This window comes from Mercurialis annua, linkage group LG3 (assembly GCF_937616625.2).
Source record: "Mercurialis annua linkage group LG3, ddMerAnnu1.2, whole genome shotgun sequence".
NCBI lineage: Eukaryota > Viridiplantae > Streptophyta > Magnoliopsida > Malpighiales > Euphorbiaceae > Mercurialis > Mercurialis annua.
The window spans coordinates 31,205,649-31,225,513 of NC_065572.1; positions in this window are offsets into that span (position 1 = coordinate 31,205,649).

The window sequence follows — 19,865 nt, forward strand, 5'->3', positions numbered from 1 at the left end:
AACTTATCTCCAATTTCTTTCCCTGAACTACCTGCGGTTCTAAAACAAGACTAACATTTGTTTAGGGTTACTGTTAAAAAGGTTGAAGACCCTCTCTAATGAGGTATTATTAGCCAGAAATTCTGTTTAAACTTGCATAGGTTATTAGACCTTAGAAATTTCATGCCATTTCAGTTATAAACATACTCGAGGTAAGGCTATATAATCGACGACTTTTACACGTTACTCGAGTTTATACGTCTCTTGCAATGTTAAAACTCGATGTCATGCTTAAGACTCGACAAGTTACATCCTTAACTCGACTTTTTTTATCTCTGTTTAAGCACAAACTTGATGTAAGTCTTAATACTCGACGAAATGGAAGCATAACCTCGAGTTCTTGTTTTTACTGAGATAACAAACTCGAGAATAGGTGATAAGTCGTCGATTTTGAAGCCCGACCTCGAGTTTGTACGAATCAGTTGAAAATTTAAATTATCAATTGAAGAAATAAGCAATTTGAATGTGAAATTCATCCTACATTAATCAGTATAGTCTTTTTTCTTAAGTTAAAAAATACCTAGACAAATAAGCAGCAACAAACACAAAATCAATGAAAGTGCGGCGGCGTAAGAAGTGTACAACGTATGGAATTGATGCGGTAGTGTGGTGTCAATATTCAGCAAAAAAAGTTTTTCCCTAATAAAGAGTGTTTTGATAAGATAAGAGATTAACCTAATTTGGATATTTGAATCTTAATTGTCACATACCTTTTTTTATCAAAATAAAATATAATTTCATAACCCATTTAATCCTGTTATCATTAATTTTTTTTCAATTGCATGGTGACAAAACATTTATTAATCACAATATCATTTAATTTCGCTTAATTGTCGGAAAATAAAATTATTCACAATATTTTTACATATTGATGGATACACCACTAGAATAGTACACAAAACCCACACAGGTGGCGTTGGTCACTGACTCAAAGACAAGCCCGAAGTCAGTGACTCAAAGACAAGTCCGAAGTCACTGACTCAGTACGCAGTGTTACCAGAAGACCAGATAACGCCCTTATCCCGTGAAAATTAGGGATAAGGACGGATTTTACCTAATCTTAACAAGAAGATGAACTCAAATCAGTAACAAGACTCATACTATAATGCAATGACTATCTATTATATATTAATGGACCTAGGTCAGGTAAAGGACCTCTTATTAATCATATTCACTCTAAACTCTTATCAATTCAGTCTATCTGACTTAGGCATCGGAGGATGTTCGAGCCAACATCGGCTCAAATCCTTCTAACCTATATTTTCTGTGTAGATTGAAGATCACACTCAGACCGGCCACATCAAGACCGGATCCAACATCATCGAAACCATCATTTTGCGCCGTCTGTGGGAATGATAATTCGTTCTTGAATAAATTTAATTTTGGTTCTCGGTGATAGACAACCATAAAAAAAAGATTGGAAGTCACGAGTGAAAATCAACAAATTAGAGCATAAGCGGCCATCAAATGTAATATATGAAGCTGTCCAATCAAGAAAGTTTAGTTCATCTAAACTTCTTCATCTCTCTATGTCATAGAAGGAACAATACCGTGTACCAGACGCAGATACCAGTGCAACATACAAAAAAAAACAGATAAGTATTTTCCTTTTATATCACAAGTATTCAAAGTGGCAATCTTATGATGCTTGTAGGATAACGTTTAATTGTATCGATATATAGATCTACTAAATTATAAATATTGAAATAACAGAATAAAAAAAACATTACTTTATTATATTGGCGTTAAAATTTACTTGTTGAATCATTTTTACTGAAGTTCGCAATGATTGAAATGTTGCTTAATGGAATTTCAGAAGAGAAACCATTGTGAAAAATAAACTACTGTGACAGTCGGAAGATAAACCACTGTGACAGTCAGAAGAGAAATTACTGTGACACTCGGAAAAGAAACAATTGTACCAGTCATAGAAGGAAGAAATGCACCAATAAAAAGAATTGGAGGACAAGTAATCCCAGGAACAAATGTAGATTGACGAAGTCCCAAGCATAGACGCAGATCCTAGGCGCAGACGCAGATCCCAGCGCAGACATAGAGATGTTATGAAAAGAAACGACGGACAAGTAATCCCAGGAACAAATGTAGATTGACAAAGTCTCAAGCATAGACGCAGATCCTAGGCGCAGACGCAGATCCCAGGGCAGACACAGAGATGTTATGAAAAGAACCGACTGACAAGTAATCCCAGGAACAAATTTAGATTGACGAAGTCCCAGGCATAGACGCAGATCATAGGCGCAGACGTAGATCCCAGCGCAGACACAGAGATGTTATGAAAAGAACCGACGGACAAGTAATCCCAGGAACAATTTTAGATTGACAAAGTCCCAAGAATAGACGCAGATCCTAAGCGCAGACGCAGATCCCAGCGCAGACACAGAGATGTTATGAAAAGAACCGACAGATAAGTAATCCCAGGAACAAATGTAGATTGACGAAGTCCCAAGCATAGATGCAGATCCTAGGCGCAAACGCAGATCCCAGGCACAGACACATAGATGTTATGAAAAACCGACGGACAAGTAATCCCAGGAACAGATGTAGATTTACGAAGTCCCAGGCGTAGATGCAGAACCCAGACGCAGAAGGACAACTACCGAAGGACGAACAACCCAGACGCAGAGTTGCTGGGACAAAAAGTGAAGGACTATTTATCGTAGGACAACTCCACCAGAAAGACCATCCCACCCGAAGGATTGCTCCATCGAAAGAACCGTCCCACTCAAAGCGTTATATTTCTAGAAGAACATTTCCACTTTAAGAATTGCTCCATCAAAAGAACTGTCCCACTTGAAGGATTATTCTACTAGAATAACATTTCCACCAGAGACGCATTTCCACCCGAAGGATCACCCCGTTGAACGAACCATCCCACCTGAAGGACTATTCTACTAGAATGACAGAACCACTAGCAGAACCATTTTACTCGAAGTACGGCGGACGCAGTCAGTAGTCCCAAAGGAGGTAAAAGTACCTAGTTACATTGAGTATTGTATTCTTTCTCTAGGACTTCGGCGGAAGGACTGAGACTCTTCTCTGCGCCATCTCCATGAGAAGGCTCCATGACAGCGCCAACAAAACCAGAGGAAGGATGTAGACCAACTAATCCGTAAAACATGAAAATTATTCTGAAATAAAGGGTCCGGTTCTAATTAACATAAGAGCCGCAAAATGAAAGAACAAAAGAAGTGTTGTCCCACGAGGCAACACAAAAAGTATACGAAAGCTAGCTAAAAACAACATTTTCCTTTGGTAGAGTCGCTCCCTCCTCTAGACCATCAGTATTCTCCTCACGAAGTTCTTCCTTACTCGAAGGATCGTAATTTTTTTCCCTTGGACTCTTCACCTTGGCAGAAGACTGAGCAAACATAAATGCTTGAAGTATACTTGTTTGAAAGGGAGGAAGTAATGATGGATATGGTTCAACCAAACCAGAAATATCTAAGACCAAACAGAGTCCTACTCAGACAGGGATAGACGTAATGTACCAGACTCAGTGTATTATATCAGACTCAGTATGGTGTACCAGACGCAGTGTACTGTATGGCGAATGCAGATCTCCACGTCAGATTAGTGTGGATCGTAAAGCATCCCCAGAAGATTCACCACAAGAAATTGTGGAATACAAAACAATGATTGTCTCAAGGGACAAGAACAAAACAAACACGAAGTAAAAAGGCTACGAGTCTAGACGATGTTCTCCTCTGGAAAGGTCGCTCCGTCCTTTGGACTTACAACATCAAACGCATTGAGTTCCTCTTCATCAGGAGAATTTTGGAAGTTTGTCATTTTTCGGTTCGATGCCTCCAGTAGAAGCTAGTCGCAGACCTATGACACAGACGCATGACATAGTCAACAATATGATTCTTTACAGATAAATAAAAAGAACCACACATTCATAAAAAGCACGCAATTGTTCTCTGAAAGGGGGAGTCTACCACAAAGATCCCCCTAAAGAAAAGTACAAACAAAAGAAGTACTACCTCACAAGGTAGCACAAAAACAAAGTAAAAGAAAGCTAGCTACAGGTCCAACATACGGCTTACATCTTTTCCTCTAGAGGGGTCACGCCCTCCTTTGGACCACCCAAATCTTTCTCTTTAGAAAGTTCCTCGACCGAGTCAGGGACAAGAGAATCATGCTTGAGGACCTCCGAAGTTTCAACCTCCAAATAACGGTTGAAATTGTCTTGGACGCATTCAATAGTCTCGAAGGAGGAAAAAGCTCCTTGCCATCTTTGGCAGTAGTATCAACAAGCTCTTTTTCCTCCTCGGATTCCATGGCGTCCTTCATGCCATCTCTAGCAGCGTACGAAGGGAGAACTGGAGAAACATGCAACCCATCTTTCTTAAGCTGCAACCTTTGCCGCAGCTCGCTGACCCAGAGCTCGAAAATCACTCGACATAAACTTGTTGATATCATAATCGGTGTAGTCCTCACGAATGCTCTTTATCACAGTGGAACAAAAGTCAGTCAAACAGCCGCTCATATACACATTGGGTAACACATGTTTAAACCCGACAATCACAACATCATCGTTATCATCAAAAGAGAGAGAGTCAAGTCATCAAGAAAATTATCACCCCTCTTTGCAATAAAGGAGAAAAAAGTAAACAAAATCCAACATGAAGAACAAAACAAAGAAATGAAGTGGGCCGAGCCGAAATAAAGCTCGATAAGAAGACAAAGCACGAAGAAAGCAACTTTTCAAAATACAAGAGAAAAGGCCACAGACACACTCCATAGAAACAATGAAACAAACATAAATGCTTGATATAAATATTCTTGTTGGGAGGGACTAATGATGGATACACCACGAGAATAGTACACAAGACCCACACAGGTGGCGTTGGTCACTGACTCAAAGACAAGCCCAAACTCACTGACTCAGAGACAAGTCCGAAGTCACTGACTCAGTACGCAGTGTTACCAGAAGACCAGATAACGCCCTTATCCCGTGAAATCAGGGATAAAGACTCGGATTTTACCTAATCTTAACAAGAAGATGAACTCAAATCAGTAACAAGACTCATACTACAACGCAATGACTATCTATTATATATTAATGGACCTAGGTCAGGTATAGGACCTCTTATTACTCATATTCACTCTAAACTCTTATCAATTTAGTCTATATGACTTAGGCATCGGAGGGTGTTCGAGCCAACATCGGCTCAAATCCTTCTAACCTATATTTTCTGTGTAGATTGAAGATCACACTCAGACCGGCCACATCAAGACCGGATCCAGCATCATCAGAACCATCACATATTATGATAAAATTTATTTTATCATAATAACTGTATTTTTAATATATAGTGACAAAACGGTTTTTGTCAAAACCCAATGTCACAATAAACACAATTAATTGCTATAGTGACAAAAATATTTGACACAATATTTAATTATCACAACATTATATAATTTTAATTAATTGCTGCAAAATAAAATTTGTCACAAAAGTCATTAAATATTTATGCTAAAATTTATTTTATCATTATAATTGTATATATTTTCTTCTTTACCATTTATTTTCTGCAATTCGTTTTTCTTTCTCTATTTGTGTGTATTTTGTGTTTTATAAGGTTGACATATGGTCGATAACCGGTTCATTTACCGTTATTATAACTATAGTTTAAAATACAGGCACAAAACATTTGTTTTGGCAAAATACTTTGTCACAACAACATATTTACTTTTTTTTATAGTGACAAATAAATATGATACAATAAACTATAAATATTTTGTGTTTATTTTGTGTTTTATAAGGTTAACATAAGGTTTACATAAGATTCATTTTAAGTTATTATAACTGTATTTTTAAAATATCGGAACAAAATATTTGTTTTGGCAAAATTTTGTCACAAAAACAAATTTCCTTTTTTTATTGACAAATAAATTTTACACAATAAACAGTAGTGGAAAGAGTGTTTTTCGAGTTATTCTTTAACATATATATTTTTTGCAATTCCTTTTTCATTCTCTATTTTGTGTTTATTTTGTGTTTTATAAGATTGACATCAGGTTCATATACGGTCGTTATAACTGTATTTTTAAAATACGGAAACAAAACATTTGTTTTTGGTAAAATACTTTGTCACAAACACATATTTCCATTTTATTAGTGACGACAAAATTTGACATAATATTAATTTATTACAATATCATTTATTGGCAAAATACTTTGTCACAATAAACGTAATTAATTTTTATAGTGACAAAATATATCTAATTGCTGCAAAATAAAATTTGTCACCACTTTTTTAAATATTATGATAAAATTTATTTTGTCATAATAAAAATATTTTAAATTACGGCGACAAAACATGTTTTTGTCAAAATAGTTAGTCACAACAAACATAATTAATTTTTATTGTGATAAAAATGGTTGACACAATATGTATTTGTCACAATATCATTTCATTGAACTTTCATTGTGACAAAATATTTTTTTTTGTCACAACTCACCTATTTATTATGACAAAATATAGTTTGTCACAACAAGCCAATTTTTTTGTAGTAAGATACGGGTCCCGAGATAGTTCAACCGAGTTAACCTCATATCTACCGAAATCATAATCCTCCTTTCGATTCCCAAACATATTCATCATGTAACGAGATCATATCAAACATTTTTAAATTCAAACATCTATCGATACTAATTCTATAACTGACCCGGACATTGGTGATCACACAGCCTATTGACGCCCAATAGGTAGCTCGTTTCCTCGGATCACTATACTAGTTTTATTTCATAAAGATTAAACATTTAATAAAAAATAATAATCATTATAATAATAGTACTTTATGCTATGCATTTATAATAATAAACAAAATAAATAGCTTTTATTAACACGCAAAAGTAGGCTGTAAACTCACCACTTGCTATCCAAAATCTTCTAGAACAAACAACGCAATATCGTTCGTCACTTTCCGTGTCCTGTTAGTAGTCGCCTCGGCGAGTCTACAAGAATTCGATAATAACCTAAATTATTAACATTCTAACTATATGCTAAATATCCAAAACATAATTTCTAGCCAACTTCGGCTATCGAAATAGCTCATTTAAAACAGTCCGACCTCTAAACAAACTTAACATTATTAAAGTTTAGAATGTCTCCTAAAACATTTGTTTTGGTCTCGGACTGAGATTAGCACCCGAAGTGTCAGAAATTAGCTCCGAAGTCATTTCCTTAAAGCTGATTATAAGTGCAGGGCAGACTGCACAATAAAATGTTCAGTCAAAAATGAAACTCTTAGGTTCTGATTTTGCAGACACTTATACTTAGACATATTTAGATAACATCCTTAAGTTTCCGTACCAACAAACTGAACTTAATTTGGAGTTATATAGCTCAAGATATGGCCTTTGCAAGAGTGCTGTTTTGCAGAATAGTTTTATGCAAAACGTCCTATTAATTTGCGTAACTTATCTCGTAACTTATAACTTATCGGAACCTAATACCTTAGCATTTATATCATAAATCATTGTACTAGCCTAGGGCCAAATGCCTTGAACATTAACCATACCAAACTTCAATCAATACTTATTTTGAAAACGTCGAACTATATTCTTACCTCGACCCGTTACTCGTCGAGTTTAACCAACGATGAATGCTTCTGTTCTCAATGCGTGAGGACTGCCCATTCAGCTCCTATGCATTCCTCTGCCTAGTCGGGGCAGGGCATGGCTATCCGGAATCCTTTCCGAGCCTAGGAAACAAACGCACAACGTTTTATCACTACGACTCTCCATTTACATTTTCCAAACACGTCACAATTCGTCAATCAATTCGAACACTCCTATTACCATATCCTATCCAATTTTCATTAGTTTATCTTAATCTTAACTCAGCCACAATTTCTCCATAAAACTCACAATCCAAACTCATCATCATACAACAAACATTCAAACATCAATACACTTTTATACCACAATTTACCGATGCATTATCATCAACTTTAACCATTAAAAGCTCAATATATTTCGGTAATAACCTTTCTATAATATCCCAGCCTTAATTAATCACCATTAAATCATTAAAACACCTAATTGAAAGCTTCTAAACATCAAGAATCATCAAACACACATTCAACCATGAATTCATGAAATTGCCGAAACAAACAGCCCTTTACTCATCAAATTTGTCCAAGATTCAGCCAAAAAAAACTTTAATTGATGCTTACCTTTAGTATAGGATTTAGTCCTGAATCCATAGCCACCAAAATCGTCCAATTTGATCGAAAAACGAGCTTCGTAGCTCGATTTTGCCAAAAACACTCCAAACCCCATCTCTTCTTCTCTTCTCCATCTTTTCCTTTCTTTTTCTTTCTTTTTATTTCAATGAATAATGGATAATGAAGGAATATGAGATATGGAAAATCAGAAAGTCAACATCTTCTTTAGTAAGTTTTGGACTAATGTCCATTTTAATCCCTGAAGTTTCCACCTCCTTACTTTTAAATCCATAACTTTTCTTTCGTCCAATTTAGTCCGTCGAATACTAAATCTTTTAAGTCCGACTAACTCCATATTATTTATTTTCAATTAAATAATATTAATCTCATATCTTATAATTTCATTTTCCAATAATTTTATTTTGGAAATGTTTTAGCCAAAAACGCTCAAATTTCCATTTTAAGCTAACTTGCACTTTTTCGTCCAATATTTCATTTTAATGGTTATCGATAATCATTTTATCGATATTATTTTTCTTATCTTAAGAAAATAGATTAAAACACTGCTTCCTTCGGAAGTTTGTGGTTAAAAGTCCACTTTAGTCCTTAAAGTGTGTAAATTCTCCCTCTTGTGCGTGTTGAACGACGGCGTTCATAACTCAACGATCAGTTCATCAATTTCAGTGATTAAGGTCCGGTTGGGAAGCCAACACGTTAAGGAACAAGGTAACTTCTTATTTTTCTGAATTCAATTATGATTTGGATTGTGTTTATCAAGATTGAAGTTTGGACAATTTCTGCCCTGTTTTGTTGCCATATATGTTGCGTTTTGAGTTGCTTTGATTGATTCTTGAAGCTAAGGGTTCGGTTATGAAAGGGAAACTGAGCTAGCATGTCGGGGTGAGTGCGAGGGAGTCGAAACAGCCGCAAATTACTACTGTAACAGCAGCAAACTGCTGCTGCAATTTTGCAGCAGCAAACCGCTGCCAACTGCTGCAATACGCAGCAGTTGAGACAGCGATGAAGGCTGTTTCGCACCCGAAAATGGACCCCAATTCATGATAGATTGTGCTTAATATGAATTGGATTAGGTAGAGGGTGTTACATATATGAAATATGACTAATTTAGTTGAGTTTTGATGCCTTATGATGGCTGTTTTATATGTTTGAAGTTTAGTGAAAAATCTGAAAATGAATTTCCAGAATTTGGTAGATTAAGGGGCTGCCTTTGAGGCAAAAATTCGAGGATGAATGGTATGTCGGTTTAAGTTCGAGTCTTAATAAAATATGTAGACGAGGTTATAGAGAATAAGAATATCAAGTTTGTTTGGGATTTTCATATTTAGAAAGTATCGGTTTTGATTGATGAAAGTAGTAGAAAAGTTAATAAAAATCTGAAAATGTTATTTATCAAGCCATGAGGGCTCTTTTGAGGTTAAGAACAGACCTCGAACCGTAGTAATTTTAACACAAAAATGAATGAAGTATGTAGATGGTGTTGCATAGATGGGTTTTAAGTAAAATGGTAGTATTGTTGTCAAGCTAGATTAGAAGTTATTGACGTTTGAAGTTGGGTCAAAAACTGAATTTTTAAGGAAAATAAATAAACCAAGTTAAGGACTCAACTTTAGGAATTTATTGTGAACAAACGATAAGTGGAAACTAGTTGAAGTCTTCACGGATATTGTAGATGGGATTACAGAATTTATTAATGTCGAATTTGTTTTGGAATATAACTGTTGTAGGTACCCTGTTCTGCTGTCTGAAAGCAGCAGCCTTGTGGACTGTTTTGCAGCCTTAGAATGTTTAAATCAGGGAAACAACTTCCGAGCTAGTTTCCGACATCTTCGGGTTTTATTTTTAGTCTGAGGTCTTAAAAAAAGTTCTAGAGGACTTTGTAGACTATAAGAATATCAAATTTATTTTGGGTTTCGACTACTGTACGCGCTCTGTTTTTAAGTCTAAAACAGCAGCAATAAGGGGATATTTTACAGCCATAAATACCCAGATTTAAGGTATCAACTTCAAGACCAATTTCCGACACCTTATGACGATAATTTTAGTTTAGAATCTAAACAAAAGTTGTAGACGGGGTTACGAACTATAAGGATGTTAAATTTGTTTTGGGATTCAGACCGTTTTAAATAAACATTTTTAATAGCCAAAGTCGGCTAGTTAACTAGTTTTGGAAAAACTAGTTTTAATTAACGAAATGTAAAGTCGTTAATTAATTGAGTTACGTTAAATGAAAAGTAACAAGAAATTAAGAAACAATCAAACTCTATAATGTCATAACATGTGGAGTCAAAGAGTATAAAGTTGATATATGGATAAGATCAACCTTACTGATAGACAGAAAGATAGAGTATGAGAATACTAAAAGTATTCCAAGTAAGGATTGATCAGATGCTTAGTCCACAGTCTCTGTTGGTATTTGGATCGGGTCGCCCATGACGGATTGACCCAAACCCAATTGACTATATGGATATGCAAGAGAAGGGTGCAATACCTTTCATAAAAGGTTGCAACTCTATGAAAAGTGGTAACTTCATGAAGAGTTACACTTGTTCATGGAATCTTTTAGTTGCTTATATATACATGTACTGAAAATACATAATTAACTAATGAATCATAACTCAATTCTCTACTAAAATATATATAATTAATAAGTACATTAGGTGGTGAAATATAGGTATTTTCCATTGTGAAAATACTTGAGACTTAGTGCATTAAATCATTCAAACTTGTGGAATCAACAAGAGGTATGCCTAGAACGATCCTATTTAATTTCGCATAATCCAACATTGGTATCGGAGCCTATAATGTTGGTTTCCATGTTTTGATTGATTGAAATTCATGATAGTTGAAAAATGAATTTGCTATGTTAAATGCATCATTATTTGCTATACTTTGTATGAAATTTAAATATCCAAATTCTGTGTTTTGTGATATATAATTTATATATTTATAAAGTATGTTGTTCAAGCTTTAAACGATATAAAGAACACGAAATTTGGATTGGTGTAGAGAAAATTATGATTATTCAAAGTTTGAGTGTTGAAAACTCAATTCTGCAAATTTTAAATTTTTGTGTTTTTCCAGAAACTTTGACGTAATTTTTCGACCATTTTTATGACTGATAATTTTGTAAAAATTACGAATATGATAACTACGTAACGTCATCTTTAAAATGACATAAAAATCATCTAAAACGGATTTGTGTAGTGAAAGTTAAGAATTTTTAAATATGTCTACATGAAAATGAAAAATCTGGAAAACATTTTAAAAGAAGGGGTGTGATGGTTGAAGATGAATGCACATGTTATACTCTCTTTAATGGAGTTTGAGATTCACACCCGTATCAAGCAATGTCGAAATTTAAATCCGATTGCACCGTTGAACTCAGAACAGTCACAAATAGGGGGGTAGAAAAATACCGGACACTAAAAAGAGACCGACGACGGTGCGTGCGGTACACGCGCAGTCTGCGTGAGTAGGACACGCTTGGGCTGACTGCTGATGCAGTCAGCCAAACACAAGCCCCACACGCCCTTGAGGCGCGTGTGGGAGCGTGCAGTAAGGTCCGGTGGTCCAAAATTTTCAAAAACAAACCGAAAAATTGTAATTTTTATTTCTGAATTTTCGATATAATTTTTGTATTTTTTGGAAATGCAGATTATTTTATATTTAATTTATAGTTTATTACTATTATAAATTTAGAATAAATTATTTTTGACAGAAATTAAATACAGAAAAATATTAAATATATTTCAGATAATATTTTGAATAATGTTGAATTTCAGTGGGAGAAAATTAATTTTCTATATATTTATTTTGAATTTTATGAATCATTTAATTGATTAAAATGCAATTGTTAAAGAATTTTCAATTGGAAAATTCATAGAAATTGTATACAAGTGTTAGAAAATTACTAATAATTTTATTTAATTTTCTAAACTTGATTCATACCCCGATTAAATAATTTTATTTTATTATTTTGGTGACTATTCTTGAGTTATGGTGTGTTTAAATGTTTGATAAATATTTCATGATTATTAAAATATTATGGATTATTAAAATTATTCCAATAAATATTTTATGAGATGGGCATTCTATGATTCGTAGAATTTTTTTATTCTCATCAAAGAATTAAATAGCGCAAATTTAAATTAAGTTAAAGAAAATTTAACATTTGAATGATGAATTTGATTGGGAACATAGTGAACTTTTGGTTCTAGTTCATATGAAAAAATTTCAATAACTTATTTTTTTAATTGCGACTATATTAATATGATGATGATGTGTATGATTACATAATAGATTAATTTTTTGCATTAAATATGTCTCTTTGTAGTTATTATTGAATTGAAATGGCTTCGAAAAATATCATAGCCGAACTTAATAAGGGTGAAAAACTCAATGTGGACAACTATAACATATGGCATCTGAAAATACATTATGTGCTTGAGGAGCAAGAAGCTCTTGATGCTGTTAATAATGTAATGGATGAAGCAATGGCTTTTGAGGGAAATGTCAATGATGCGCAATTTAAGCGCGACATGGCTACATACACTATTTGGAAGAAAAAGGATTCAACTGCAAGAGGAATCCTTATCAGTTCCAGGAATGATGATTCGGTGTATGAGTATCAGCAGTATTCCACTGCTAATGCCATGTGGGTCGCTTTGCGCGAGAAGTTTGGAGGAACTATTGTCTCCAGACTTAGGCAGTTGACTATCAAATTCGACACTTATAAGAAAGTCCCTAACAAGACAATGAAACAACATTTGAGGGATATGTCGAATATGATAATGGAGCTAAAATCAGCTGGACATAACCTCACAAATGAACAGTAAGTCCAAGCAGTCATTCGATCTTTGCCTAATAATTGGGAGCACATGAAAGTGAACATGACTCACAATGAGAATATTAAGACTTTTAGTGATATTGCGCGCCACTTGGAACTTGAGGATGAGCGCCTCGAGGCTGCTAAACCTGATATTCAAACATATGTTGCTAAATCTAATTTCAATCAAGGTGGTCATAAGCGTAAATTGTCTAAAAAGAGTTGGAAAAATAAAGGCAAGATGGTAGAGCAAGACCGGGACCAGAAGGTGGAAACAAGCACCAAAAGCGTGGTGGAAAATGGGATAAGACTAAGTCGACCTGTTATAATTGTGGAAAGATGGGTCACTATGCTCGTGAGTGCACTGAGCCTAAAAAGGTAAAGTCTTGTCTTACTTCTTTTAAGAGAAGTTTTGTTTCTATTTTTTTTATGTTTCTAGTACTTCTTTGCTAACTGAATCTCATCCTATATGGAGTGTAGATTCAAGAGCCACAGATCGAGTAGCTAGAACATAAATGGATTTCGTCGAATTACAAGTGGTTCTAAAGTGATATATGTAGGCAACATTGCAAGAGTTGAAGTCAAAGGAATTAGCACATGCAAATTGATTTTGCAAGAAGGCTAGATTCTATGTTTACTTGATGTCCTTTATGCCCCGGAGATTCGACGAAACTTGGTCTCCGTTATTGCTTTGTTAAAGTTAGGATTTGGTTTATTTTTCAAGATGTTTATGTTAAGACTTCTAGTGGTACATTGTATTATGGTTGTGGATTTTATGTCGATGTTTTTATAGTGTTGAACACTAAATGTTATTTTAATAATAGCGATGTTTGTTTTTCATTATTTTCTCAATCTAGCAATCATGATATGGCATGCTAGATTGGAACATATTGGGCAAGATAGAATAAATAGATTGACACGTGATTATCTTTTAGGATCAAACACAAAATTCATTTCGCCCACTTATGTTCTTATAAGAAATAACAACTAGAAAACCTTTTGGAAAGGGTAAATGAGTTGAATTTTCTTTTTGCAACTTATACATTCAGATATTTGTGGATCAATGAATGTTCAAGAAAAGTGTGGTGTTTCGTACGTCATTACCTTTATAGATGACTTCACTCGATATGTTCATGTCTATTTGATCTCCCATAAATCTGAAACATTAGATTGTTTTACAAGCATTCAAATGAGGTCGAGGATCAATTAGATAAAACTGTGAAAGTCTTAAGAACTAGTTGAGGTAGATAGTATCTATCGAACCAATTTAAAGAATTGTGTGAAGAAAAAGGTATATTGAGGTAATTAACAGCTCCTAGAACTTCGCAACAAGATGGTGTTGCCGAGTGTAGGAATATAACTTTTCTTGAATTGGTTAGGTGTAAGATGGCTCAAGCTGATCTCCTAGTTCATTTTTAAGGTGATATATTGTTGATAGCAGCCTATATACTTAACTGTGTATCTTTAAAATCAGTATCCTTAACACCTTTATGAGTTATGGGCTAAAAGAAAACCCGATTTCAGTGAGTTGCGTCCTTGAAGATTCGCATCATACATTCTTTATTCTTCCCATAAAATTTGGTAATTAGGACCAAGAGGGAAGAAATGTATCTTTATTTGGTACTCTGAAAACTCAAAAGGTTATATTTTTATATTTTAGTAAGGATAATGATTGAAGGAAAACAAAAATTGAGTCCACAGATGTCATTTTCATTGAAGATAATTTTCCTTCAGAGTGAAATTTGGATATTTATTATCATCTTTATGAGATTCAAGAAGAAGGATAAGTTGATCTAAATCAACTAATAGTTGAACCTCAAAAGTGAGGTTCATAATCCTATTTTTGATAGTGGGAGCACACAAGGGTTGCTTCACCCATCTCAATTGAGTGGGAGAGTGTAATACCCCGTGTTTTCTGTTTATGTTTCCGATAGTTGTTTGTTCGTTTCTTCGTCCGTATCTCGCGTGTTTGGGCTCGAATAGTCCATTTTTGAAGTTCGGAATCGGTTTCGTTTCGTCAGCGGGTTCGGGCCCAAGTTCGGGCTGTTTTTTTCAATTTTTGCCTGCAGGGCGCGACGGAAGGCGCGACGGGTCCGGCGCGCCTCGCATCGCGCCCTGCCTTAAAATTGATAAGAGGGCGCGATGGCCCGTCGCGCCTTGCGACGCGCCTGCCATCGCGCCCTGCGAGTAAAAATCCATCGTGGGGTCTATAAAATAGACCCCTTAACCTAACATAATCATTTTTCTCACTTCTACTAAAACCCTAGCCACCATCTACTTCGTTTTCCTCCAAGAAACTCACTCCCAAATCCTCCTCCAAACTCAACTGTCCATTGGTAAGTTTCTTGAGTTTTAATTTCAGTTTTACTTATGAACGATATATTGAAATTCTGATTGTTCTCTTTCATTTCATTATCAAAATCAGAACCGTTCGATCCCAGTGATTATAGACTCGATCATCTACGATGCTAACGTTTTGGACTCGGAAACGGTACGTTATTTTGTTCGTTTGAGCCACCACCGTTATATCGTCGCGTTTGATTTCAGTTTTTAGTTTTGAACGACTTTCAGTGTTTTGATCCGTGTGTATTCATTTCTAGATCGAAACTGAAACCGATTGATCTCAGGCGTTCTAGACTCGTATACCTTCGATTCTACTCATTCGCTTCGCCAAACGGTGTGCCGCCGATCTCGTTTCAATCGCTGCCGTTCCGACGCGTTGGTACGTAGCATTGATTCTGTTTCTTATTTCTTATTGTTTCTGCCGATTTCCTTCTTTCTCTTTAGCCTTGATTTCGCTATTTTGAATGATTGCAAATCCGTCGGAATGTTTAAGCGATAATAGTTTAAGCTTTCGTTTAGAGTTTTACCTCACCGTTTCCAATCTTATCAATGTCAGTATGTTTCTTTGTGTGGAATCGCTGGTCCTAATCTTGATTCGGTTTTGCTTTCAGGTGTTGGGTTTTGTGTATAATGAATGATATGAATGTAATCTAGGAATCATGTTGAATTTGGAAAACTTAAATGTTCATATTTGATGTTGGTAAGTTTCTGCAAATGGAGTGTTGGCTTAGGCGGGTGTTATGTTCAAATTGAAGAGGATGGTGAAATGTTTACTTTGATCACTCATTTGTTATGTATAAATCAAATAAATCCTTAATATTAAACTTTAACTAATAACTTGAATTTAGATTTGAATTATAATTATTAAGTTGAAAACGATAGCTATTATAAATTTAGCTAATATAATTACTCGGGTTATTTGATTTAATTAAGAATATCAAATTTGGCACGATTTTGGCTAAATTACAATTTAGTCCCTAACTGGCAAAAGTACAGTTTAGTCCCTAAACTTGTATGAACTTAAAATGGTTAGATTTTTGGGTTGTAACTTGGGCTACTTGAAATTGAAGTTATTGAGTTCCGCTTTTAAAATGGATTATTATTTTGTTAATTTATATTATAAATATAAACTTGGGTTTATATTTAATTAACGTTTTGAATCGGGTTAGACTTGGGTCACCCGACAAGTGAGGTTAGCTTGGTAGTTTGTGATAACTCGGCTAACCCACTATTTGGAAATTATTTATTATTTAAAGTTATTAAATAATATTTATAAAATGAATTTTAAGCGATAACTCAATAGACTTATATTAACTGGACTTTATTACCTAATGGGTATTTTTGTGTGTATTTTGGCTTGTTTATTTCCGACGTGTTAATTGTGCTAGTTTTATGTGGTGTCTAGTACTCTCTATAGTTAGGGTCTATTTTTAATAATTATTTTATTTGTCTAGACCCGTCTACTGTTCGTGCTCCAGAGGCAAACTAGGATTAGTTGCTTACTGGTATTCACGTGGATCAGCAAGCAGTGAGTTTGTACTTACTATTTACCGCTTTATTAAGTAAATTGTTATTTTAATATTAAATATATATACTGTACGTATATTTCGAACTGTTTTTATATTATGGCTTCTAGTTGGAACATGCTACCTAATGGGCATCATTAGGACTGCGTGCGCACCGGTAATGATCTGGGAAAGGTAATTATGGTAATGTGGTAACTCGGTGTGAGCATAGCTCTCGGAACCAAGTAGAGTAACTCGGTGTAGCTCAGCTCTCGGGACTCTGGTATAAGTGTGGTCAGTGGTAACTCGGTGTAGTTCAGCTCTCGGGACCAGACCTGTTGGATTATGTTTATTATTTAGAATTGTGGATTAGGGTTCCAACTATTATTCGTAATATCGTCTTTAAATGTTTTAAACGGTTTTAAAGGTTTTCCACTTAATAAATGTAGATAGTGGTATAAACTCATCTCAGTATATCTGACCCCGTTGTTTTCCCAATTTTCCCCAGGGTTATGATCTGAGAGAGTCTTGTGATCTCCGCATTTACTTTTCCTCGGAGGTTCCTTTTATTTTACTAAACTGTAAAACTGTTTTATTCTTAGACCGCAGTAGTTGACTAGACGTCTTTATTATTATTACAGTTGTTTGTCGGATTGGTCTGACTAGTTATATTGCTCTGGCATGTTATATAATTATTTCAGATTATTTATGTTATGCCTATTTTTAGACTCAGAAGTGGATAAGCATGTTATATTAATTATTGAATATTATAACTGCTAGATTTAGGCTGAAGTCTCGGTTGCCCCCGAGCATTGGTTTTCTGCAGGTTTAATTAAATTGTATGTTATAAGAAAGGCTAGCTACGGGTGTTGGTACTGCATTACCCATGCATTAGCGCCGGTCACGATTCATGAAAATGGGTCGTGACAGAGAGTTGAGGAATCTGAACCAATTTCAATTGGTGAAGACGATAGTTCTCACTGAAGTAAAAGTATACGTTCAAAAAAAACTATAATTATTACTCCCACTAATGATAATAAATCCAAAACGATGAAAGAGGTATTTTGATTGTCTTCTAAAGAAAGAATGAAAAGTTGCAACGGAAGAAGAAATGAAATCTATTTTGGCTATAGTGGCGTATTTAGATTTAGAATTGCATCCACACAGTGGTAACTTATGATTTCATAAGTCCATGTTGATATGTGATTTTAAGATGATTAATGAAGATCATTGTTTTTACATAAAAGGATCGAATGATAAATTTGCGATTCTATCTCTTTATGCTAATTATATTTTGATAACTATAAATGACAAAGAGTATGTCATGACACTATAGATGGTTATCCATAAACTTTGATATGAAAGATATAGGTGAGGCAGACTTCATATTGGGAGTTAAACTGAAAAGAGATCGTTCTAAGAAACTTTTGGCTCTGTCACAAGAGGGTTATATCCAAAAGGTTCTAGAATACTCCGATATGAGTACTTGCAAGCCAGTGGATACTCCAATGTTGAAATATGAAGTTTTAAGTCCAACAATATGTTCTAAGAATCCACAAGAATAAAGAGAAACGTCCATTATACCATATGCTAGTGCTATAGAAAGTCCAATGTATGCTATGATATGTACTCACCCAAACATATGTTTTGTTTATGGGAGAGTTAGCTAGTATAACTACGTTAGAGATATAATTGCCTATGGATAAGTGATAGTACAATATATTTCTACGCATTGAAGTGGTAGTTGATCTCCAAGAGATGTATTTCTTGCACATGTGAAATCTCTTGGATTGCGTATAATTTAGATAATTATATTTATCTATAAATATATTGTTGAGCTTATATTGTACTGATTATATGTATGCAAAAATGAATATTATATTTTTTTGTCATATCATCACATTACATATATTATTTGTTAAAGGCTCAACGAAGATGTCACGCAGATTTTAGATCGGCTCACTCACACAGCGGTCGCCTCTAGCGCTAGATGAGCGAGTGGAGATTAGATATGATGTTAGGTTTATCACCTCAAGAGAATGAGATGAGGTTATATACTATATTTATAACCGTTTTGGATTGCCCGAATCCAAGTGATCTGTGATAGCCGGATGTGAGTTCTCATTATTACCTGCTAAGAGTAAGAGTTTTGAGAATTCAAGTTAGGCGTTAAGAAATGACTGAACTAAGATCCGTACAGTATTTTTATTTGACATCGAAGATATAAAGAATACTGTAGCACATGATTCATACCATGTGTGCTAGGACGACCAAAAGGATAGTGGGAGAATGATTCCCTGCTTCTCCATTGTGTGAGACCATATAGAATAAGTATATATCCTTATGACTGTACCCTCATACGTTTTACTGCTATTTGTGTTTTATTCATGATGTTTGCTATCTTAGCTTGCTACCTATGGTTATGGATGATTCGGCCTATGGACCATGTCTAGAAAAGCAACTGTGTATAAAATTTTAAATTTCGAGTAAGAAAGGAAGATTTGATTCAGTGTTTTCATTGGCCGGCCAATCTTGTCAATTTTTAAAGAAATGTGACTCGATTATGAATACACAAGTTTTTATGTTTTTTAACATACTTTGTGAGGGAATAGAGTTTATCATTTCAAAAGGATAAATCTAGGGCACTGCGAGAATAATAATGATTTATTTTTTAAGGGTAGAAGCTGTTATATCATTCCTAACAGATGCATAGCTATAAGCTCCCGAGTGCAGGTATACTCGCTAGGTCGCACGACCTATGTACTAGTATGAAATTGTGATTATATTTGAGTAATAGAGAATCTCGCAATGAGGTCTAACCTGTCATGTGCGAGTGGGAGATGTTGGTATTTGGATCGGGTCGCCCATGACGGGTTGACCCGAATCCAATTGACTATATGGATATGCAAGAGAAGGGTGCAATACCTTTCATA